This window comes from Mastigoproctus giganteus, chromosome 7 (assembly GCF_048544385.1).
Source record: "Mastigoproctus giganteus isolate SK-2022 chromosome 7, ASM4854438v1, whole genome shotgun sequence".
In the NCBI taxonomy this organism is placed as follows: domain Eukaryota; kingdom Metazoa; phylum Arthropoda; class Arachnida; order Uropygi; family Thelyphonidae; genus Mastigoproctus; species Mastigoproctus giganteus.
In genome coordinates, this window is record NC_143581.1 from 79,752,499 (window position 1) to 79,778,846 (window position 26,348).

General features: G+C 36.5%; 1 long non-coding RNA gene across 1 annotated transcript in view; it reads left to right on the top strand.

The window, feature by feature from the left end:
• The window catches only part of LOC150083018 (uncharacterized), an 81,698-nt gene extending 66,489 nt beyond the window's left edge, over positions 1-15,209 (top strand). The window contains exons 3-4 of the long non-coding RNA XR_016547154.1: positions 4,661-4,737; positions 15,076-15,209. This is a non-coding gene — a long non-coding RNA (uncharacterized LOC150083018). The remainder of the gene's footprint in view (positions 1-4,660; positions 4,738-15,075) is intronic.
• Positions 15,210-26,348: the final 11,139 nt, after the last annotated feature.

Here is a 26,348-nt window from a genome sequence, read left to right on the forward strand (position 1 = left end):
AAAAACTACTTCTCATTACATAACATAAGAATTCAAGAAGAAAGTGCATCGATTGATAATGAAGCTGTTAAGAAGTATGCAGAGGAATTTCAAAAAATTACTGAAGAGCATGGATACAAACCACATCAAAGTGTGATGGAGGCATGGAAACATTTTTCAATTGTGGACTGTACTGGAATTAGCTTTATTGCACAAATAAGTTAAACCATCAACATTAAATGCATGTTGAAAAAATGTATGGCCAGAGTCGGTTCATTCAAGAAATATGATCGAACCGTCCGAAAACAGAATTGGTGCAATAGTAGAACTTGCTAAGTTGTAGGAGGAGAAGGTTTTGATATGATTACTGAAGATGTTACTAGTAGAAAAAGAGGCCGGTGAAGCGGATTTGGTGGAAATGGCACCGGAGGTAAACCAAATCAATTCACATTATGATAGAGGAGATTAAAATTCTGAAGTTCCAAATTTTACACTAAAAAGCATAGGAAAGGCATAAACTCAGTGAAGCAATCATAATCTTATTTTTTGAATGCAGATCCTTCAAATGAAAGGAGCACAAAGTTCAAAATGGAGCTTAAAAAATGCTTAGCTCCATACCACGAAATTTACAAATATCTATCAAGAAAAAGCAAACAAATCCAGATTACTGATTTTTTAAAGAGAGAGAGAGAAGATAATCTAGATCCTGCAGAAGAAAGATCAGAAGGTGAAGATATTCTGTAACAGAGAACATGTTCTCATTTGATTGTACTTAGCAGGGATGAAGAGGGAGAAAATTAAATGAACATACATTATCTGACATATACATATCACAGTTTGTAAGAAGTTTGTTCAGTTATTACTATTTTTAATAAAATTAAGTTTCCGATAGTTATAAAAAAATGGTGTATTTTTGTTAGCTTCTGGAACATAATCCCCCTTTTTGTACTGGTTCTTAGTCCCTTATAACACAGTTTCACATACACAAGATTTTATAGGAACCTAATTACCATGTTATATGAGGGTTATCTGTATATCAAAGTTTTTTTGCTATTTGGTTATAAATCATAGAAGTGGAAATAAAAACAAAGCAATGAAGTTACAAAAACTTTAGAAGCATTCCTTACACTTCAGTTCCTTCACAGTACCGTATTTTACATTGTTTTCACCATATTTTTTCTTATTTTTTTTTTATTATTATTTAGATAGTATGAATCAGAGCTGTAATGCTCAATATTGAGGTAAACTCCTCTTATTATTTTACAAATATTTATTATATAGCATTTCCCAAACTGTTGTATTTTACATTCTTCTTCTTAACTAAATACCACATATATGATATATTGCCTAATTTCATAGAATTTCTGTGAAATTTGGCAATATATATATATATCATATATGTTTTGTAACAGCATTACCTTACTGCAATCATCATCTCTAGCAAACTCTTTTAAATGATGTAACATGCCATACATGATTGCATTACCCTAGTGTCAGTATAAATACAGCACATATTCACAAGCCTAGTATTCTGTGCTACTGCAGTGGCTAAGTTTTCACAATTAACACAACACAGAAAAAAATGTTGCTGCTGCGTTGAATCCAGAGGGACATTCTACATATGAAATAGCTAAAAGGATTCACTGTAATAATCTGCCAATGGTGACACATTTATTATGAAAAAATTACCAGAAACTGGCAGTCTAACAGAAAGAAAGGAAGTGGACATTCACAAATATCTTCTGCAGTGCAGGCCCGATTTCTGGTCCATCTATGTGTCCAAAACAGATTGTCATCTATAAATCTCAAAACAGCACGGGAGGAGGAGGAGGAGGATACAGGAGTAAAGGCAAGCACTGCTACAGTACATAGATGCCTTTTCTCATCAGATTTAGTACCACGTTGCCCAAGAAAAAAGACACTTTTGATGCACAAAATGAAAGCCCAGTGTCTAAGGTGGGCAAAAGAACATGCCAGTTGGTCTGAGGATCAGTGGAAATGTGCTATTTTTTCTGATGAATCAAAGTTCAACTTGCAAGATTTGAATAGTCAGCAGACTGGTAGATGAAGAAGAGAAGAATTCCATCCTGACTATATCATCTCCACAGTGAAACATTCTGCATCTCAAATGATATGGGGTTGTATTTCACATAGTTGGTCATCAAGTAGTTATTACTTAGTCATCAAGTAGTCAACAAGTAGTTGGTCATCTTAATTTGTGAAGGGTACAGTGAATGCGGAAGTGTACAAGGACATTATTGAGACAAAATTAATTCCCACAATTAGAAGTCACCATGCTGGCAATTGCATTTTTCAGGATGACTCTGCTCCATGTCAAACAGCCAAAACCTTAAGTACTACTTCATAAAATTAGCAAAAATTTAAAATTTATGAAACGTCACACTCTTGCTTAAATATATATAATTAATTTTGCTGTCTTTACTTTCACAGGTGCAAAAATGGTTGAAGGATAAATAGTTTGCATAATAACAGGGCCTGGGCACAGGCCAGACTTCAATCCAAATGAAAATTGTTGGAAGAAAATGGGTGTTTCAGTAATGCAAAATAAACCAAAAAACACTTAGAGAGCTGTAGGAGACATTAATTCTTGTTTCGTACCAAGAGATTTCACAGGAATACATTCAGAACTTTATCTAGTCGATGCCACAACAACATGCAAAGTCATCAAAGCAAGGGGTGGGCCAATGAAATATTAGTATGCATTTTGTTTTTTTTTTTTTTTTGGTTATATAGCTGCCTGCCGTTCTCATATAAGCAAAGTGATGAAAAAAAAATCACTGCTTTCATAGAATATTTGAATCTCCAAAATAACAGCATGTTACTTATGAACCATAAGTAACATGCTGTTATTTTGGAGAAAAGTACTTATTTTATTGTATATTTACCCATAAGGCATAAAAGTAAATTTTTCTGCAATTAATAGTTTAATATGTGTATTGTTATTACTTATGTTCTTTCATTTCGCTAAAAAACGTTTTAACGAAAAGTGCAGTTCTTTTATTTTATTCTGAAATTTGTGTCCCCCGAAAAGGGGAAAGGTGCACCTCACTCATCATATTATGATAATTTAATTATAACATGGACATCGTGGTCTTCCCTCAGTTGCCTAAATTGCTTTTATTAACATTAATTAAATTTACTTTTAATTTCACATCAGTTTAGAATTAATACTGATCTCCTTAATTAAGTGGTTGTGTAAAATTTTAATTACCCATTTATATTCTCTCTCTCTCTCTCTCTCTCTCTCTCTCTCTCTCTCTCTCTCTCTCTCTCTCTCTCTCTTTTTGAGGGGAGAGTGAATATAAAAGGGTATTTAAAATTTTACATCCCCTTCTCCTGAGATCTCACGACTGCCTCGATTGGAGAGGACTAGAAATTCCTCCAGTCATCAATGGGAAATGAACTTAAATGTCTCCAAACAAATGACCAGTGGTAAAACTACAATACTGTCACAAAGAACTCATAAAAAAAAAAAAAAAAAAATCTGAAGATTTATTTACACTGTTTCTATTTCTCTTTTCTTTCTATATTACAATGCACATCCACTGGTCCCAGCACTGTCAAACGCACACATTCTCAGCACAAAGAGGCCTACCTTTCTGCTGTCACAAGCCCAGATTGCTAAACAATGTATGAGTAGCTGTATTTTTTAAACTAGCCTAATTCACTGCAAAGTATGAATTGAACAAAAAAATATCTTATTATCTGTTTTATATTATAAATTGATAGATATCAGGCAATTTCTGCCAATGATCAAAATGTTCCTATATCAGAACAGCTCCAGAGGATTTTGGTGACACGTGTCACATCCTGTGTGCAAATCTTTGCTCCACATCTCCAACCCTGAAGAAGTTTCAAACCCAACCACTGTTCACCGGTGACAGCACTTACGATGGACACGTGAGCATCGAAACTGGACCTTGAGTGATTGGAAGAAGGTTGTCTGGTCCCATGAATCATGTTTCCAGTTGCACCATGGTGACAACTGGTTACATGTGCATCATTTACCTGGAGAAGTGATGGTGCCTGGATGCACCGTGGGATGAAAACAAGCCAGTGGCAGCAGTGTCATGCTTTGGGCGATGTTCTGCTGGGATATCCTGGGTCCAGTCATCCATGTGCTGGGCACTCTGACATCTCCCGCCTACCTAAACATCATTGCTGACCAGGTACATCCTTTCATGGCAACGGGTCTTCCCCTCTGGTGGTGCAGTCTTTCAGCAAGATAATGTGCCATGCCACACTGCCAGGATTGTTTGAGACTGGTTTGCGAAACATGAGGAAGACTTCCGGTATTGCCCTAGCCTCCAAATTCCCCAGACATCAATCCCATCGAGCATCTGTGGTTTGTGTTGGAACAGCAACTTCGATCTGCAGCATCTCAAACACGGACCTTACAGGAGTTAAAGGATCTGCTGGTTACGTGTTGGTACCAGATACCACAAGACACATTTAGAAATCTTGTAGCATCCATGCCTAGCCAGGCACATGCTGTTTTGGCTGCACGTGGAGGACCAACATCATATTAGGTAGGTGGTTATAATGTTTTGGCTCATCGGTGTATATCTTATTGTTGAAATCCATTTTAAGTAGTAAATGTGATCCTGCTTAGGATAATTAAGTAATTTCCTTAACACTGATGAGTTTTTATTTTTTATAGGTTTTTATATATGACTGCTTAAAAATTGACACAAGAATGACAACATCATTATGCAATGCAAAATGACAAATGATTAAGTAAGTATAATAGATGCTAATTATAAATCACTTAGATAAATCCAAGTTCTAGAAAATAATAAAGTGTTAAAATCCATTACAGTAAAAATCTCTACTATAAATTTTTTTTAAATTACTACAGCCAACTTTTTCAATGATAATTCTTTTAAACAGAAGGGGTATTGGCATACTGCATTATAGCACACCTTTATACACTATTACCAGACAAAAAAAAAAAAGGGGGAAAAAAGGGGAGGGAGGAAGACTGGGTTATTGAAGGAAAAGGTTATTTTTTGTTTTCCCCCAATAAGGTTTAATGAAGTACAGGGCATACGTGCCTGAACAACAACACATTCTCCATGGTACACTTTCCATCAATTTCTCAATTCTTCCAGACAAACAGTTTTTAATTTTTTTTTAATGAAAACTCCAAACATGAGATGTATTAGAACCTATAGTACTTAGTATCGTGCTTTAGTTTTTAATTAGACAAGTGGTGTCAAAGTTCATCTTCGTACAATGGCTCTACTGGGCTCTGAGCAGGCCAACTGTATTACATTATTCTCCGCAAACTGATGTCACACAAATGGGGGAAACTATCCTATTACAAAACAGCATCCTACACCATAAAAATGCTTCAGTGTTGGAAGAATAGAATATCATAATATTGTTAAGTATATCATAATATTGCTCCTTCTGCAAGAAATAATCTACCAAAATCACTGATCCCATACCATACCACCAAAAAAAAGGCCCATCAGATTGCCACTAATGCATTTGATAGCTGCAACAGTGCAATCCTTGTTCAAAATATTCTCTTGATTAACACCACAAAGTTCTCCCATCTGGTTAAAACAACTTATATCAAGATTTCTGTTCCAAGAATCATTTTTCATTCCTAAATAGGTCACATTCTCTTATCACAGGAGTGGCAAATCTTTTTAAGGGTGCGTGCCAAAATTGGCTAAATCGTTTTAAAAAACTAACCTTGCACAGTATATTATTATTTTTCACATACACGTAACAACAACAAAACAAATTCAAAGATGCTTTAATAAATATATAAAAATAAAATAATTTATAAAAAAATTTAACTTTTAACTTACAGAATAAATTTAATATAAAATGATAAACTTCTCTTATATTATAAATATAAAACATCAAAACTAAAGGAAAAGAAAGTAAGTATATTAAACATTAGTGAGACTTCTGTTGCTGCTTCACTAATGACAGATACTTTACATCAGGCTTATACTTTGTATCATTAAAAGCTATGCATTAACATTAGTAGAGGCATATGATGCAAGGAAGCAAGCTTATTATTATTAGCCATAACAGGTGGCAGTTTGTTCCAACTATCAACCACCCACTGGCTAAAGGCAAATTTCTGCACATCTACTCTACAATTGTCTTTCCTCAATTTGAATTTATACCCACTCAGGTGAGTAATCTGAGCAAGAGGAAGAATCCCATTAGCATTGAGCTTGCTCAATCCATTCAAGGCCATATACATCTCAATTAGATCACCCGTAGGTGCCTAGTCTCCGGAAGCTGCAGTTTGTAGAACTTAAGCCATGTGAAACTAGTGCATGCAGCAATAATTTCATCCATAAGACTAGACTTAACAAAGTTCATCAATGAGAATAATGACTCACAAGAATATGTCAATGGGAAAATTGTTAGTAATGCTGTTGCGAGATTTTTTAAACATCTCGCAACAGCATTACTAAATTACCATTACTTTTCATTCCAGAAAAGTTTCAGGAATGGAATTCCAACTTCTAATACCTCATTTTGCAGTTTTCTTTGCTAATCTCGTCACTAATCATTTCCTTTCAATATTTTCTAAATCAGCTCTGAGGTCGATAAATTTTCGCATCCAAATTGAGCTTCACTGAAAATCAATCAATTGCATCTCAAAATCATCCAGGTTGATCCACTGAAACATTTTCAGGTTCGGTTCACTAGTTTTACACTGTCTGCAAACTTAATGAATTTTGCACCTAATTAATTTTGCAGTTTATTCCAATTCTCTAAACCTAACAAATCTTGAAGCAAATTATTCAATAGTTGACTCAATGACGTTCAGACATAGCACTTGAAGGCTTGGACGGTCTGTTTTTTCATCAGTTTCAAGATCAGTGCTGTATCTTTGTAGGTTTGGGAAATATTTCAATAAGGTGGAGTGATGTTGTTTCGAAGTTTGAAATTTTTTTGGAACGCTCTGAATTCCGAGTGCCCAAAAAATTTGTATGCATGCCACTCTGGTTGTGTTGCATTAAGAATTAACTTTTTTTTATGAATGGTTCATGGGTGAAAGTAAAAATTAAGTGTTAGAACTTTGGGGAACATGTGCTAATGATTCAGGTGCCTCTCTCTCCCTCCCTCCAACCATGAATTAAGAAATAAATTTAACAACCCTCCCTATTACTTGGGTGATTCTCTGGAAAGTTGTGGCATGGCTTCTCCAGATAACACAATATAATATAATACAATACAAACTGCTTGGAGATCTTACTAACAAAATATGTGTTCTTCCTGGTTGACTTCAACTTTGACATAACCAGCTGCCACTTCCAAATGATGTTCCAGGTTGAGATCTTCAGAATATTGAGAAGCTTAAAAATCCACTGTACCCTTACCCACTGTAGTCTTACCCTATGGTGTTCTGCCACCTGTCCGTGTTAAAATTTTCTGAGCTCATTTCTCCATGGCATATCCAATTGTAAATATCACTTCTACCTTCTCCAGTTTTATTCATACCTCCCTAACAATATACTGTCCTAAATAGTATTTGCTTAATCAACAATTTGCATAAAATCTCTTACTTCCACCTCTGTTATAACCTGATGATTCCATCAAATCCTCAGCTAAAGATAAAGCTAACTTATTAGCATCTTACTTTTTTCTTCTAACTCTTGTATCGATGAATATGGTACTTTCCTCTTACCATACCAAATATTCTGCAATGCCTCCTAAGGCCTTCTGACAGAAAGATATTAAAAGAATTCAGCACAATCTTGATTCCAAGAAAATGTTTTTGCTCGTATCCAGCCCATTCCTAAATAGGATGACAAATTCCTCCCCTCCAATTATCATTCCATTGCACTTACCTCTTAATCATTCCAAAATAATGGAGAAATCTATCGACTGCCAACTCTCAAACTACCTCAAAGCTTTCCAATTAATCAATGAATGTCAATATGGATTCCATTGTGTTCATTCACTGAAATATCGGATTAGGTTACTCATCACTAGTCAAATTCTATGAAACAGTTTGGTGAAACTCATGCTATTGTTCTTGACATTTCGAAGGTTTATGATTGTGTTTGATAGTAAAGTCGTCTAAAAAAGCTACCATCTTATGGACTGCAATCTATTATTTGTAATCAAGTAGCCAGTTTCTCTCTGACTGCTTGTGGCAAGTGATGATAGATGGCTCTGCATTCTAACTGCTCAACTAATGCTGGTGTTTCTCTCCCTCTTGTATGTTAATGACATTTACTGACTGGAAATCCTACCCCTCATTTTTCTGATCGCTCAACACATTACACTATTTTTAATCCCCCTCCATTTGTATACTGTGCACCGTCGACTATGTGAATAATCAGTTTTACACAGAATGCAAAAACTACAACATCCCAGCTTTCAGTGGGTTTGGAATTAGAGCCCACAGAGCCTATACCTACTGGAAGATTCATATATTAACATTCTAGTTTCTCTCTTCCATTAGAGCCGGCTGTGGGTGCCAAAACTTGCCAGTCTATCCCTAATATCAAGATCGCAAAAAGCAATCAAATACAAAATTCAATTTGTCTATATACTAATGCCAAGAGTATTGTAAATCAAATTAACAAATTTTAGCTTTTAATTAAGTTAACCAATTTTGATATAGTAAGGCTAATGGGGATATGGTGCCATCCAAAGTCAGCAAAGAAAAATGTCCTTATGGCAAATACAGTGTAAAATCTTTTGTTATCAAAAGTTCCCTGAAATTGACAACACTGTTTAGATCAAATTCACATGAACGTTGAGTCAGCTGGTGTAAAACAACTTACAACAAAAGAAACAATTACAATGAGGTATGATAGTGATTCTGAGGAGGCATGACATAAAATCTCTTTAGTAAAATTCAATTGCAACTGCCTTATTAGGGTGACTTCAACCTACCTTGTATAGACAGGAAACTGTAGACCAGCAATATACCACAAGGAAAGTTTTTTGAACCATATGGATGGTTGTTATTTATTCTGTCTAAGTAAAAGTGCAAGCAGCTTTAATATCCTTGGCATGGTTCTTATCAAGGATCCAAACTGCATAAACTACTTAAAAGTGCAAGAACCAACAGTGGTTAGTGAACCACAATGTCATAAAATGGATAGTGTCTAAAGAGATTTCTGTAGTTGAAGGAAAAGGTGAGGGCTTCAATTTCAAGATAGGATACTTTTGAGTACTAGGATCTTTCCTGGGCTCTTTTAACCAGAGTGACAACTATATGCTGTTGAACAAGTTCATTATGGGATTTATTCTAAACCCCATAATGAAATGAATACCAAAAGGTATTCATTTCATTGGAGAAGTTCCACAAAACAAATATGCCAAAAGGATGACAAGCAAGGTTAAGGTTATTACTGAGCAAGATAAAAAAAAAAAAAGTATGACACAGTTACAACTATTGCAAGACACTGACTTATGCAAGTATTAATAAGCATATCTGTAACAAACCATTAATGGGGTAGATGAATACAAGAAATCACCAGCAAAGGGAGCTAATAATGAAGAACAGAAGTTAAAGAAGAGAGTATTTCAGATAGGCCTCTTACTTTATTGAAGTGGCAGACAAATTGTATACATACTTTGCAACAATATTTACAGTTGAAAAGACTGTTCAAACCATAAGAGAATGTGTCATGGAGTCAGATTGTTGTAAAATAAGTGATACAGTGCTCTCAGACCAGGGTTTACTAGTAAAGTTTCTGAGGGAAGCCAAGGCTCTAAGTGGATGGTATAAATCCTGTTATATGGGATGTGGCTGAGAAATAGGCAATTATAAAAACTGGTTTCTGGTGCACCACTGGGGTAGGAGTACAAATTTAGCTACCTGTATTTTGTTGCTAACATCATATAATTTAGCAACTATGGAGCATTAAAGTGTATTATTAAAATGATAATATTGTAGTCATTCAATGCTTATTTTGACATCATTTCAACATCAACCAATAGCATCCAACTGTGCCAATAAACATGGATTAAGAATTTTGAGGAAACTCTGTGTACTAAACAGGTAAACACGGGGATAAAGAAAGAAGCATGTATGACAGAAAGCATTGCCATTATCCAAGACCACTTCAAACAGAGTTCACAGCACTGTATATCACAATGCAGTTTCACGAAGCGTTTTCAACAAGAGTTTGCAATGCATTTTGCATAAAGACAAATTTCCACCGACAAAAATTCGGGGCAGTACACTTACAGAAATACAATGATTTCATTAGCTGCCCACATGAAAATTAGCCGATCACATGGACATTTTGCTCATTCGTTAACGAGCAAAATTTTCAATATTGGTTGAATGAAAATCCCCATCTATTTCACCATGAACCTTTACACAGTGCCAAGGCTTTAGTATGGTGTGCAATATCAGCTTTTGCCATTATCAGCATTTTCTTTTTCAAGGACAAATAATGAAAATGCAACAACTTTGACATTTGCCTACTATGTCCATATAACTGAAACATTTCTGACACAAGAGTTAACGTGGCATCCTCAATTTAATGATGCCACATGATTTCAGCAAGGAGGAGCAACTTGTTATACTGCCACAATATTGATGAATACTGTGAGACAGTTATTTATTGATCATATCATGTCTAGCAATGGGGACATTCCTTGACCAACAAGATTGCCTGGCAAGGGTATTTTTTTTTTTTTTTTGGAAAATACACAGTTAAGAATGGAAGAGAGTCTTACCATTAAGATGCCTTCAAAACAAAATGATTCTTTATTGTAATTTAAGTTGGCACATTTTTAATTTCTTAAATCAAACATTTAAATGAACATTTGAGTTTTATAATCATCCATTTGTCTGTTACTTCCTACACGAAGAAATGCACCATATGGTTAACTGCATCAATCTGTTATGAAAGTTAATGAAATCATAAGATTCTAAGGAAATACCTTCATAGAAGTGATGTCTCCCAAGCCTGAAAAGGAGGTGTGAGAAAGGAGATGTGCAACTACAGGCAATGAGTTTGATTTTATTATGAAGATAGTACCCCCTAACTTTTAACATACATTTGCCTTTAGTTGCCCATCTCCTTTCTCATACCTTTTCAGGCTTTGGAGACATCACTTATATGTGGGTATTGTATTACCCCACAATAAATTAATAAAAATGAATCTACCATTTTGGGGGTGGATGGGGACTATCCAATTATATTAAGTGAAGCAGCAAAGGAGGTAAGCAAACCTTTAACCATAATTATGAGAGCATCCTTGGATTCAGTGGGATACCCTATGGACTGGAGATGTGCAAATGTATCACCAATTCACAATGTTTTGAATTAAAGGGTGACAAGTAATTACAGACCTGTTAGCATGATTTTGGCTGCATGAAAATAACTAGTTAAACTAGTCACTAGTTAAACAAGTAATGCAAAGCTATCTAGACAGGAATGCAGTTATACTACAGCCACAGCATGGATTTGTTAAAGAGGCAATCTTGTCTAACCAATATACTATATACAAAGGAATATACATACAAAGGAATTGGATGCAGAAAATAATTTTTATATCATATATTCCAGAAAAGCATGATACTGTAGCACATAAATGATAACTGTACAAACTGGAGCAGTGTGGTATTTGGGCAAGTTACTGCTATTCTTGGACTACTGTACGGAAGTTCCCCAGTGTTTAGTGCTGGGCCAAGTGTTGTTTTCTATATTTATTAATGATACTGATGAAAGCATATTTTGCTTAATGTCAAAGTTTGCAGATGATACAAAGCTGTCAAAGTGGTTAATAACTGAAATCAGGGGCTGTTACTCCAACAAGACCAAGAATTTTTGTAAATTCATATCAAATCATCTATTTTATTATCGGTTTACATATCTTTTGAGTTTGTATCCTCATTATTATAACCTATAAAATGATCTGTAATCAACGAAAATTCTGCTATGGTCTCACAAATATTAAATAAATAAATAAAAAGTAGATGGGATTGAAAAGTAGCAAATGAAGTTTAATATTGACAAATGCAAGGTACTGCATATGGGTAGCAGTAATCCCAGAAAAACATACCAACTGTGTGGTACCACACTCATGGCTGGTGGAGAATGAAAAAGACCTGGGGATAATTCTGCAGTCAGATATGACGTTCTCTGAGCAGATGGGTTGCTAGGTTTGCTCATGAGGTTTTTGTCAATGACAAACAAAATTCTGCGAGCAGGGATAAGGAGGCGATTGTGAGATCACATCTTGACTACTGCATACAGATCTGGAAGCCTAATTTGAGGAAAGATGTGGATCTGTTGGAAAGGGTGCAGAGAAGAGTTATGAGATTAGTGAGGGAGGAACAGAAGGGTGCTCTTACTAAAGGCATCAGTTCTACAAATTGCAACATCTGATGACTAATTGAGACTTTTTGATTAATTGAGACTTAAGACTTTGAATAAGTCTTAATCACCCTTCCCCTCTTGCTCAGTCTACACACACACACTTAAGGGGACACAAATTCAAACTGAGAAAGGATGGTTGCAGGATAGAATGTGGAAATTTACCTTTAGCCAACAGGTAGTTGATTATTGGAACAAACTTCTATCTGGTGTTGTAGAAGTGGGTACTTTGAATAAAGTCTAGGAGAACTAGACAAACTATTAGAAGGGATGGACAGGTGATATGGGAAGTTTTTTTTTGACTGATGCTGTATATGTTATTACAAAGTACATCTCTATCTACAGTGTACATACTCTCTTCCCCCCCCCCTTTTCATTCATCCATTCACGCTTAATCCTCTCAGTATAGCTTAGCCTTCATTTAGATATACCATATTTCCCCATGTATAAGACGCATCTTAATTTTGGGGCCCGAAATTTGAAAAAAAATGTATTACATAAAATTATTGAACTTAAGTTTTATTCATCATAAAATTCATACAACTCCTCATCACTGTCAAAACTCCCATCCATTAGTTTGTCCTCATCTGTGTCTGATGACGAATCACTCTCTTAATATATTGCCTCGTCCTCAGTTCCATCTATGGCATTTGAAAGGCCACACTTCTTAAATGACTTGACAATGATCACAATCTTGATATTATCCCAGGATCTTTTCACCCAGGTACAAACTTCTCCTACAGTTGGTTTCTTCACTCTTCCTGTTGGTGTCAAATTGTCCCCAGAAGTCTTCATCCATTGGTTCCATTCGTCTCTCATGGCAGCTTTGAAAGGTTTGTTAATGCTGACATCAAGTGGTTGGAGCTGGGATGTCAAGCCTCCAGGTATGATGGCGAGTTTTGTTTTTTGCTCTGCAGCAATCTTCTTTGTGTTTTTTGTTATGTGTGCCCTGAACTGATCAAGCACCAATAGGGCAGGTTTGCGTAAGAGCCCACCTGGTCTCCTGCACCAAACTTTCTCAAACCAGATCTTCATCCCATCCTGATCCATCCAACCCTTGTCATGAACATGGACAATCACTCCTCGAGGCATGTCTTCTTTTGGCATTGTTTTGCGTTTGAAAATCAGCATAGGAGGCAGCATGGTTCCGTCGGTACAACAAGCTAGAACAACTGTATAATGGCTCTTTTCATGTCCACTTGTCTTCACAGTTACAGTTTTCACCCCCTTCTTATCAACAGTTCTGTTACTTGGGACGTCAAATTGAAGGGGGGGGGGCTTCGTCCATATTTGCAATCTGTCCCAACTCAAACTGATGTGTCTTCCGACATTGAATGACAAAACGATTAAATTCAAGGACCTTCTGCTCATAGCTTTCAGGCATCTTTTGGGCAAGTCTAGTGCGTGTACGCATTCTTAGTCCATTCCGTTTCATGAACCTGAAGCACCAATTGTGTCCTTTGAAATCAGTAACTTCTTTTTCATCAGAAATTCTTCTTGCCTCATGCTGAACCATCTTTGTGGACACGGGAATTCCAATTGCCCTTTGCTCTTCAATCCACATCTTCAATTCCCTCTCTAAATCAGGCCATTTTGCTGACTTGCCTCTCATGGTCTTCTTCTGCCGTGGCGTTTTCAGTAGGGTTTCTTCTTCCCATAGCCAGTCTCGGATTGTTTTCTCAGTTGGAGAAGGACCAAACTTACATTCAGCAGCACGATTTCCATTCACTTTTTGCAAATTGGATCACTTTTAACTTGAATTCAGCACTGTATGAAAATATTTTCTGAGCCATTTCTGGGCAGAAAGTGGCAAAACGTAACCTAATATACCAGTAACAAGTGCGAAACAATGAGCGCAAAGACAACAAGCACGAAAAAGCGGGAAATGCATGTAAAAAAATCTACAACCACCATATAAGATGCACCCAATTTTCAGACCCCAAATTTTTTGAAAAAGGGTACGTCTTATATATGGGGAAATAGGGTAGTCTGATTTGAAATTGCGCATTTAAGAAAAGTGATAGATGGTAGTTGACAAGAATTAATGAATGCAGAAGTGATAAAGTTTTAGAAAACTATTAGTATTAATAGTGGCAAATGATGCATAAAAGTAAGCTTATAACAGCATAAGCCAAAAAAAAAAAAAAAAAAAAAAAAAATGAGGCAAGCTTAAGGGTCTGGAGGCCTTCCTGGGTTTAGCAGAAAAATTTATTATGTCATAAATTATTGTGTGATGAAATTGAAGTACTGCAAAATATAATAATAAACTCCTTCAAAGAAAAGTTCAGTAAAATTATTTTGCATTTTCTGTCCAATGTAAGACAATAAAAGGTGGCAAACAGGAATTAGTAGTTGCAGGAAGGACCCAGGAAATGTTTTTATCCCTCCTCAAATTAGTGAATGGCAAATATTTAACATAATGGGAAAAGGAAGATTACATTCAAAGCAAGTTAGAAAATACAAAAATGCAATTTTTAAATAACACAATTAGGGAAAATTTGTAACATAAATGATATATAAAAATATGTATGTGTTTAATGTTAACAATAATAATCCAAAAAAAGAAAATCTTACACGAAACCTGACACATTAGTAAAGGATAGGATGATTTGTTGATAAAAGAGTTAGGTGCAAGGAGTTTAACTCAATGGCAGCAGATGCAATACAGAACGATGCAGGGATGATAGAAATCAGTTCCAAGAACAGTGACTTGAAGTTGCTTGTCTTTATTTTCAATTTATAGGAAGATAGAGGCGATTTCTGATGAAAGAGAGAAGAGCAATGCAGAGTAGGTGCAATGGAGACAGACAGACAGACATACTACAGCTTGATGCAATAGAGCATTGTTTCCCAAACTGTGGTCCACGAAACATTCAGAAGATAAAGTAATATGTGTGTGTTTATTTTCTAAAAAAAAATATACTGATAGAATTGCAACAAATTTCTTTATAGAACATTACTTATTTTTGGTATGATTAGTATATATAACTGTATGCATATTTCAAATTATTTGTTCTATGTATAGCAAATTGATGATAAATAAAGTTATTATATACAGGTAGTTCTCGACTTCACGAGTTAATACGTTACTAGCGAAAACTCGTAAAGCGGAATTTATTTCCCATAGACAACGTTAAAAATAGGGGTTATGTTATCAACAATGAAATTAGCTAGCTAATTAGTTTGTTTAAAAAATGATTAATTTATCCAAAGAAATAAAAACATCGCTTGTAAAATCAAGCAAATTATAATAATAAAGAAATTATTTATGCCTTACAAATGTTAAAGAATGTTTATTCTTCATCATCATCATCGACTAAATGCACACTCAATGATCACCCATTATTGGCTGAGCACTCGGTTTGTTGCACAAGGAGTCTTCGTCTTCAGAAATGCTTTAAGAGGCTTTTTGTTTCCAAAATAATCTTCTTTTCTTTATAAATTTCAATAGATAGTATGAATCAGAGCTATAATACTCAATATGTTCTACGTTGATAATAATAATATTGAATTTTCATTCCTGTGATCACGACAGTCGGTCGAAAAGCATTGTCAGCTTCAGGAAAGAAAATCGTTTTGAATATTTTCGTTAGATTCTTTTAATTGCGTTAATTTGAATTTAATTGTTTTGAATTGATTTTGAATTGTGTTAAATTGATTATTTAATTATTTATATTTTACTTTAATTATTTATATTTTACTTTAATGTATCGGTAAGTTGTCGATTTTTTCGTTTTTTCCGTTTTAATTTCTGGAGGGTATCATACGGAAGTGTTCCACGTACTATATTGAGGTAAACTCCTCTTATTAATTTACTAATAAATTTCAATAGCATGAATAAGCATTTTTTAACGGCACACACAAATTGCAACTAACACGATTTACACAGAGTAACAAGTTTACGAAGCTTAAAAAAAAAGGAACGAAGAGAAGATTCTGAAAATTTATTTGTTTTTTATACGATTGAAGATTTCAGTAAAGGACAAACATATTTCGTCATAATAACGTAAAAAAAAAATCACACAATTCCAGCTATCAGTATTTTTGCAAATGCAATAACATGGAGTTACTACCAGTTTATAATTAGATGCACTAACAAAACAAAGTCCAATAAACCGGAAAGTGTAAATTGTTTTTAATTGTTTTATGGTCATGACTTCCAGAAATGTGCTTTAGAAAAATATCACAAAGCCGTTCAAAATTAGCTTATAACATATAATAACAATGAAAGTGTAGTGCATTTAATGAATTGAACTGGTAACTAATACAATTTACACTATAAAAACAACCTTTTAGCGAAAATTTGAACTTTCAAGGTCATGGAATGAATTACCAAAAAACAATGTTATTGGGTTCACATTACGATATTTTCGCGATATGATGGTAACTGATTAATATTGTAAAGCGGGGTACACTGTATTGTACAGCTACATGCATACTCTGGGTATGTATTTTTTGCACAGTGGGGCTGCAAGCAGTTTAGGCAATAGTGCTGTTGCTAAACACGAATTAAGAGCTAAAGAGATTACCATCTGCAACTCAGTGGTACCTGTAAGGGTGCCAAAACCAAGCTACACCACTAGGTATCGATATTACTAGCATGTTCACAAAATGCCAAATTATTTTCAGCACAGAACAATACACATTTTAATATTATTTTCAATATATGGCACCCTTTGCTTTCATAACCTCCTTTGTAACTTGGCTAGTCTGTAATGAAGTCACAAGGGAGGTTAGGCAAGCAAAGGAATTACAAGAAATCTTTAGCAAAAGATGCAAAGAGGAACAGCAAAGACTTCTTTACTTGTGTAAACTCTAGAAGGAAGAGGATGAATCCGATTTGTCCACTTAATAACGATGGTTGAATTGTTGATGATTCTGCTCAGGTAGCTGAAAAATTGAATGAGTATTTGGCATCTACATTAACATATGAGGAATTCTGTAGGGAAGTGGAGGCCAGAAGCGTTCAAACTCCAACTGGGAGTTAAATGATTTTGTAATAACTGAGAGTAAAGTGGAGGAAAAATTGAAACTGTTAAAGTTAAATATAACAAAGGGACCTGGGGTGGATGGGATCTATCCAGTTATATTAAAAGGGGCAACAAAGGAAACCCTTAGCCCTAATTATGAGATTGTTTTTTTTTTTTTGGTTTTATTGGCGCATCAGCTACTAAGGCTATAATGCGCCAAGACCACTAATTATGAGAGCATCCGTGGACTGACAAAAGGTCCCATGGACTGGAGATGTGAAAATATATCACTAATTCTTAGTGCTGCTTCTGCAACATCTAAATTAGTCCACCTTTTTTGAAGAGCCTTTTCTAATAATTTCCATTTTGTGAACTTGTTTGTGTGTTGAAACGAATTCTTATGAAATAAAATATTTGGATTTAGATGTTTCCATTCCTTAAATCCATCAGTGCTGCAAAATGGAACACTATTTGTACCAAATATAAATAGGAAGCATGGAAAACAATATATTGCATCTTTGTTTTTTTCTATAAAATAACCATTTTCTCTGGGTTTTTTTTTCACAATAACTTCATATTTGTATTTCCACGGATTATTGAAACATCAGCCATTAGTGATAGAATACGTACTTAACTTCAGGACAGTGTTCAGGATTGTGTTGCACTATAAGAGATCCATTTCTGTAGATATTAAAATTACATGTGGTTTGATCATTAAAGTCCAGACTTACATATTCCGTATTAATATCACTGCTGCCAACTGTTGTTCATTATTCTCCATACCTTCTAATTCTTTTAAAATAACTGTTTGGGCATTTTCTTAGACTTCCATCAGTGGCATCCTCGTCATCATTTGTTTCATCCTCATTCAAATTATGTTCGTTTTCGTTGTCACTTTCAGTGTTTGGCTTAACATAAGCCAGTTTTGTAAACTACAGGAATATATATATATATATATTTTTTAATTTCCTATTTATGTAGTCTTTCTACGCGATACTAATCTCTGCTTTTTGGCTTTTGGTAGCATGTCCAGGGGCATTCCTAGGGGATGTGGCGCCCGGGAGCCAATCGCAATTTGGCACCTCTTTAAAATTTTCTTCATATGTGTATGTAAGTTTCCGGAGCCCCTTGAACATTGGCACCTGGGTGCGGTGTGCCTTTACCTCTCAGACGATCTGCCTTCGCCCTCGGGACGATCTGCCCCCGGGCATGTCTAAAATTAATTGGGCTTTTGTTGTTTTATTCAAATTAAAAATCACAATATTCACGATTACCTATTTAAAAGAAAGAGTACAGAGAAGGGTAACAAGATTACTGAATGGAACAAAGGGTTGCTCTTACAAAGAAAGGCTAAAGTTTTGCAAATTACAGTGTCTGGAGACTAGGCACTTGCGGGGTGATCTAATTGAGGTGTAAAAGGCCTTGAATGGATCGAGCAAGCTCAATGCTAATGAGATTCTTTCTCTTGCTCAGATTACTCACCTGAGAGGGCATAAATTCAAATTGAAGAAAGACAGTTGTAGAATAGATGTGCAGAAATTTGCCTTTAGCCAGCAGGTGGTTGATAGTTGGAACAAACTTCCATCTGTTGTAGTGGAGGTCAGCAACTTAAATAAATTCAAAGCAGAACTAGACAAACATTTGGAGTGAATGGATGGTTGAAATGGGATGGGGGTTTATTTTTGGCTGATACTATATAAGCTTGCTTTCTTGCATCATATGCCCTACTAATGCTAATGCACAAAATCACTATTATACACACATTACTTATAACTTCTAACTTATTCAGTGTCATAGAATGTACACAATGCATGAATTGCAAACTGCTATGGTTTCGAGCATGCACTGGTGAAGCATTTTCTTCCAAAGTTCTGTATGGCAAATAGATCTGTGCTGCTATATACTCAGATTTAATGACGCGTGCAGGTTAAATCAACATATTCCTCTGAAAACATGCCATTTGGCGAAAATCAAATTTCGTCCCACTCTCTACTGTCATTCTGATGAAACATGATCGGGGGGGGGGGGCTATTTCGTCAGCTAGCTAGCTTTGGGTGTCAAAATAGTTCGGCTCGGATCTGATGTGGCCTGTCAATGGCGCCCTTATAATACCAGTGCCCTTGGCACCTTCCCCAATGCCAAGGCATTCCTATGCTTAATGGTGTTGTGTACTATTGTTCTCCTATTGGGATCCACCATTTCCACACTTTGCCCCGTGGAGGCAGGCCGGGTACCCAGTACATTTATATTTACTCTGGTAGGCCTGCCACCTAGTTTCCTGAGATTTCAGTGACTAGGGCCTAAAAAAAAAAAAAAAGAGGGAGGGGTTAAGCACTGGGAATAAAAAAGGCAAAAAGAGGTTTATGCAGGTGCGATTTAGATTTGAATTGAATGTTATTAGATTTTTATAGCTTGTGTGGGCACAATAGAGAAGACAACCCCAGATGGTCAGCGAAGCAAGCCCATGCCCACCAGGCAAAAAGAGGGGCAACAGGGAGGGGAGGAGAGAGAAAACTGTCTTCACCCCACCAGGGAAGAATGGGATGATAGCGACATGCAAGGAAGTGTGGTTTGGTGGGCCAATATGACCGACAGCAGGGCTGTGCTAGGTCTTTGTTGTTGTGAGCTTCCTAGGTTCAGGTGTAGTGAACCATTGAAACAATGCTTCTTCGGCATTTTTTTTTTTTTTTCTCGGTTATGTTCTTTTCCAGTGCCGATATATAAACATATAGTAAAACTCAAGATCTTGGGTACTAGTCCATATTTCGACAAACGAACAGGAACAAAGCAATGAATGGAAGGTGCCACCCCCGCCCGCTGTCCTCCCAGGTTGATATGCCTAATGTGTTTATGTCCCCACTTGCTGCTGTTTTTAAATTGCCAACTCGTTTTCTGATTTTAAAACAGCTGGATAGGGGGGATAAACACTCTACCTAAGCTAAGCATTCCCTTCCTCGGCAACACGAAACAATCTGAAGGAAAACGTCTTCACAATAATCACAAAACTCAACCCACTTGTCTCCGAGCAGTGCATGGCACACTGCACGGTACCACTTGTCTCCGTGCAGTGGGCTTGATTGTAGAACTCCGTTCTACAACCAAGCCCACTGCACGGAGACAAGTGGTACCCAAATAATAGAGTTTAGCCACATGTTTATTTTTCCTCAATTTCATTACTGTTGAAAAGGTCAAACAAACTTTTTACCACTTCAACATTTCTTGCACCATGTTCTAATTCACAAATAATTTCGACCTTTTTGCAAATCGAGAGACATTTTCTTTTGTTAGCAGACATGCTTCTGAAGGAAGAGTTCGTTTCTAACTGATTTTATTTTAAATGACAGTAAAGTGATCTGTATACAAAGTTCTTAGAAGTCCCGTTGACAAAATTCGTAGAAATTCTTAGTCGTCATAAAAGCCAAGTCACCCGTTTCATTTTTGTCTATTCCAAGAATTGGGTTATTTCGACTACCGAGCAATTAAGAATGTTTGCATAGTTAACAAAATTTGTTCGGTGTATTCATGTAGTACGCCCGTTGTAACAGTGAGCGATTGTATGGGAATTGCATAAATTAAAATCGTTATGGCTTTTTGCTTGTTACAGCCGTGATTGCATTATTTCCATGCTTGTTATAACCAAGTTCGACTCTATATATATATATATATATATAGAGTCGAACACACACACACACAAACATACACCGAGTGATCACTGATTTATGAACACCCTATGAAAACTGAATGCAACCCGTTGACCACGTGAGGTACAAGAGTGGCAAGTTAGTCGACGTACATAGCATGGATAAGGTGTCAGTGGTTCAGTAGGTAGTAAAATTCCAAAAGTGATGGGTAAAAGGAAGGATTTATCGGACTTTGATAAAGGACAGATTTTGGGAGCTCAACGAGCTGGTGCCTCGATTTCCTGAACGGCTGAACCGGTGGGGTATTCGAGAGCTACCGTAGTTATAGTGTACCAGGACTGAAGTCAAAATGGTCAAACAACGACCCGACGGCAAAACTGCAAAGGTCAGTGAAAGGTTGATGTTAGAAATGAGTGCTGGGTCCGACGACTCGTACAGGCGAACAGGCGCAGCATTGTTGAAGAGTTTACCACCCAATACAACATGGGCCAACCCGGAACAATATCTGGCATGCCCATGCATCGCACGCTCGCACATATGAACTATACCAGCAGGCAACCCCTATGGCATCCTCTCCTAACCAAGGTTCATCGGCATAAAAGATCGCTTGATGCAAAGAGCATGCAAGTTGGACGCTAGAAGACTGGAAGAAGGTGTGCTGGTCAGATGAGTCACGTTATTTACTCCACACTGTGGATGGTCGTGTACGGATTTGGCATCAACAACACGAGGCTCTTGATTCATCATGCATGGTATCAAAAGTGTAGGCCGGTGGAGGGGATTGCATGGTGTGGGGCATGTTTCACTGGCAGGAACTTGGATCCCTGGTGCATGTGGAACAACGTATCAGTGATCTCCGCTATCGTCAACTGCTTGCTGACTGCGTACACCTCACTATGTTACACTTTTTCTCGAATGGCGATGGTATCTTCCAAGATGACAATATGCTGAGCCATCGGGCACCTGCTGTGCAGGAATGGTTTGAGGAACACAGTTCTGACTGCCAGCATATCAAATGGCTTCCGAATTCCCCCGATATCAATCCCATAGAGCACTTGTGGGACACTATGGAAAGGCATATCAGGCATCTGGATACACCAATCACTTTCATACCTGCATTGCTAGCCACATTACACACAGCTTGGTTGGCCATACTTTCCGAATGCTTCTGACATCTAGTTGAATCAATGCCAAGTCAGATAGCTGCTGCTGTACTGAGGGCAAAAGTAGGACCAACGAAGTATTAGGTAGGTGGTCATAATTCAGTGATTACTCAGTGTGTGTGTGTATATATATATTGTAAAGATTAATAGGAAAGAGAAAGAATGAAAAAGGGAAACTGTTATATATATATATATAACACACACACATGTGTGTGGAGGGTCCACAAACAGGTTTTGATTTTTGAAGGGGTCCGTAAATCTCAGTAGTTTGGAAACCGCTGAAGTAGAGAATAAAGGGATGATATATTTCCTTTATAGAGTTCTTCATAAGATAATACGCAGCACATCTTTGGGACTTTTTCCCTGCAATGTGCAAATCAGCCTGTACGCACACAAGCCTGTACAGAAGAATACATTGCTAAAGCAAACCATATCAATCAATACACCAAACCAAAATAGTCGGTGAACCAAAAAATTCACAAAACAAAAACAATCAGGGTTCAGTATTGGGTCCATTATTGTTTTCTGTATTTATAAATGATATTGATGATGGTATATCAAGCTTAATGTCCAAGTTTGCAGACGATACGAAGGTTGGCAGGGTTGTCAAGGACACTACTGACACTATGCTACTGCAACAGGATCTGGAAAGGTTGAGCAGATGGGCTGAGAGGTGGCAAATGAAGTTTAACATTGACAAATGTAAAGTACTACATATGGGAAACAGCAACCCCAGAGCAACGTATCAACTCTGTGGTACTACACTGACAGTGGTAGAGAATGAAAGGGACCTGGGTGTGGTTGTGCAGGCAGATATGAAGTTTTCTGAGCAGTGCAGACGGGCTGCAAGAGTAGCTCATGGTGTATTGTCGATGATATATAGGAATTTTTCTAGCAGGGATAAGGAGGTGATTATTCCCTTGTATAAGGCAATGGTCAGGCCACACCTAGAGTACTGTATACAGGTCTGGAGGCCTCATTTCAAGAAGGATGTAGAGATGCTGGAACAAGTACAGAGAAGGGCAACAAGATTAGTGAATGAATGGAACAAAGGGGTGCTCTTACGAAGAAAGGCTTAAGTTTTGCAAATTACAGTGTCTGGGGCCTAGGCACCAGCGAGGTGATCTGATAGAGGTGTATAAAGCCTCGAATGGTTTGAGCATGCTCAATGCTGATGGGATTCTTCCTCTTGCTCAGAATAATCACCTGAGAGGGCATAAATTCAAATTGAGGAAAGACGTGAGGAAATTTGCCTTTAGCCAGCGGGTGGTTGGTTGGTGGAACAGACTTCCATCCCTTGTCATGGAAGTTGATAGCCTAAATAAGTTTAAGGCTCAGCTGGACAGGTATTTCGAACGAACAGAGGGGTGAAGTGGAAGTGGTTATTTTTTATTTATTTATTTATTTTTTTTTTTTTTTTTGGCTGATGCTGCATAAGCTTGCCAAGGAATTAAAAATTTTTACTATAAAAATAATGTGATACACTATCGGAAGACTAAAATATTACAATAAATTATGATAAAATAAACTACGATAAAACGTTAAAAATATACCGAAGCAATAAAATTATCTAAAATAAACTGGATTACAAGCGATAAAACCTGAAGCTTTCGGAGACTGCTGTCTCCTTCTTCAACAGTATACTATTACTTGCAATGACACATCCTTAAGTAGCAGACCCATGGCACTCATGCACGTGGTCCATCAGACACATGGTCGGCATTCCCCACACGCGCATCGGAAACGGAAGTGGCTCGGGAGCGTGTCAAACAGAACCAGTCATCCCGTCTGAGGACAACAACCTCAAACAGGGGGTGTAAATGTGTCCCCCTGTCCCTTTTAATAGTATTACGACTGGATGAACCGATTTGCAAGCTCTCGAGCCACTTGCGTTCCCAAAATCCATGGGCACGGTCCGTAATGACCCCGTCTTCAGGGGAGATCCGATGCTGCTTCTCTCAGAAATGCTCTGCCACAGCAGAACTCGCATAATTAGCAGTCCTAATAGCGGTCATGTGCTCCCCCAGACAGTCTTTTAAAGGTCGCCCCGTCTCCCCCACATAACATTCCTCACAATCCGGGCACAAGTGTGGTCTATGAGATTGTTTTATTAGCTGAGTTCTACAGGAAAGAACCATCATTTATGACTGCTAAGTTTAAAAGGCCTAGATGAGATGATTTAAAAATATAAACAGGAAATTTGCCAGTGATTTGAAGAACAGCTTAACTGGTCTGGATGATTTGTGCATCAATAACTGACTGCTTTAATATTGTCAATGATATAAATGAGACAGAAAATCAAATATTTTAATGGTTGTGGTCAAGTGTAACAATAAAGCATCTGCTATTAAATGCAACTGTACTTTGGGAGCACTTGAGAGGTATCATAAAAACTTAAGGCATTCCACAAAGAGCTGCTGCTAACTTCATTTGAAAAAAAACAACATCCAATTAGAAACTGAAATTTCAGAAACTATGATATACTAGATTCTGTGTTGCAGATTGTTGATGCAAGGGAAGTTAACAAAGAAACGATTATTAATTAAGTAAAGAAGAAGCAGGGTACTATTTCAACACAGGTACTGAAATAGTTTTAGAAAATAATACTGCAGTGCACTGTTTTTCTGTCATTACTGTTTGGGGACCATATTGTCCTGACAGAGCTTGGGCTTAGGCTCTAAGTCCTCAGGCAGTAATGACATAAAAACAATGCAGTGTACCATTATTCTCTCAAACTATTTCAATATCTACATTGAAACAGTACCCAGCTTCTTTACTTTATTGATGCATTGGGTCACTGCCGTAATAAAGCAAAGTTTAACTTTCATTATGTGTATAATAAAACTCCTACTAATAGGAGTTTTATTATGCACATAATAAAAGTTAAATTTTCAACTGAAAGTTTTCTTTCAAACACTGCTTTGCTGCTCATTTATGTTCTATACACTTATTCATTGCTTGTTGACACAAGGTCGCTAACTGAGGCTGTCTATTATCTGGTGATGGAACCAAATATTTTTTTTGAAACTGGTCACAATAGTGCCTTTCAGTTTTTAATGAATAATGGATTCACCTACTGGGTGATGTTATTCAATTAAAAACAACACTGTTATTTTAGGTCAACTTGTGAACAAACACAGTAATTTGAAAAGAGCCTTAGCCCAAGCCCCTGGAGGGACGATACGGACTCCAGGCAGTAATGACAAAAAAACATAATGCAATGTACTATTATTTTGTCAAACAATTATTAAATATTTTACCAAAGCAGGTTTGGTAGTTAAAGAATACTCTGAACCAGACAAAAAGGTGAACAGGAAAGATATTGTGTAAACACTGATTCTTTGTTAGAATGATTATCACCGTGTAGCATCACTTCCAACAAATTCAAAGTGATGGGTAAAAGGAAGGATTTATCGGACTTTGAATCCAAGAATGTCAATGATTATCATTGACATTCTTGCATGAGATGAGATAAATGAAAGGAATGCAATACATGAAGTGGTAGATAAACAAACACGGGAAATGCACTGCAATATGAAGCCCAGGAAACACAAGAATGAAAATACTGTTAAATGTTATAAACCATGATGTAATTGCCATTCAAGTACTTGATACATTTAAGCTAGAGTGTTTTACAATATAATAATAAAACATATCAATAATGCAGAAATTTGTTTAAATGAAAATTTATGAAACACTGTCCAACACAGTTTAGATGATTTTGTGAAAAAATCCCATGTAACTAATTCATTTTACTAATACAAGATATATAGTAATTTTTCCATTTTTTTTAATATTAAACGTTTTAAAGATAAATTAAATTTGTTTTAAATTATCTTGTTTATTCTTATTATTTTATTCAAGTAAAAGTGCTTACATGCATGGATATTTGTATGTGTATTTCTGTTTATTAGTAAGCTTCTAAAGATGACCTACAATTTTAATTTTAACAGTTTTGAAGATTTGCAATAATGATCTCTAGCCTATAGTTCCAAAGCAGAAGATCACCTGCATATTAAATTCACACCTGTTACTACATTAACCAGGTAAAAGTCCCTACTGGTAATAACTAGACCATAAGTGATGCTACACGGTGATAAACATAAGTAATTTTAAGTGATGTTAACATGGTGAATTTCTCTCAAAGACGATTATCTAAAACTGTAATAAAATCTGGCATGGACTGGCCAGAGATGCTGGGACACCTTGAGCTCTATGTCTGAGCCCTGCCTAGGTCCTCCA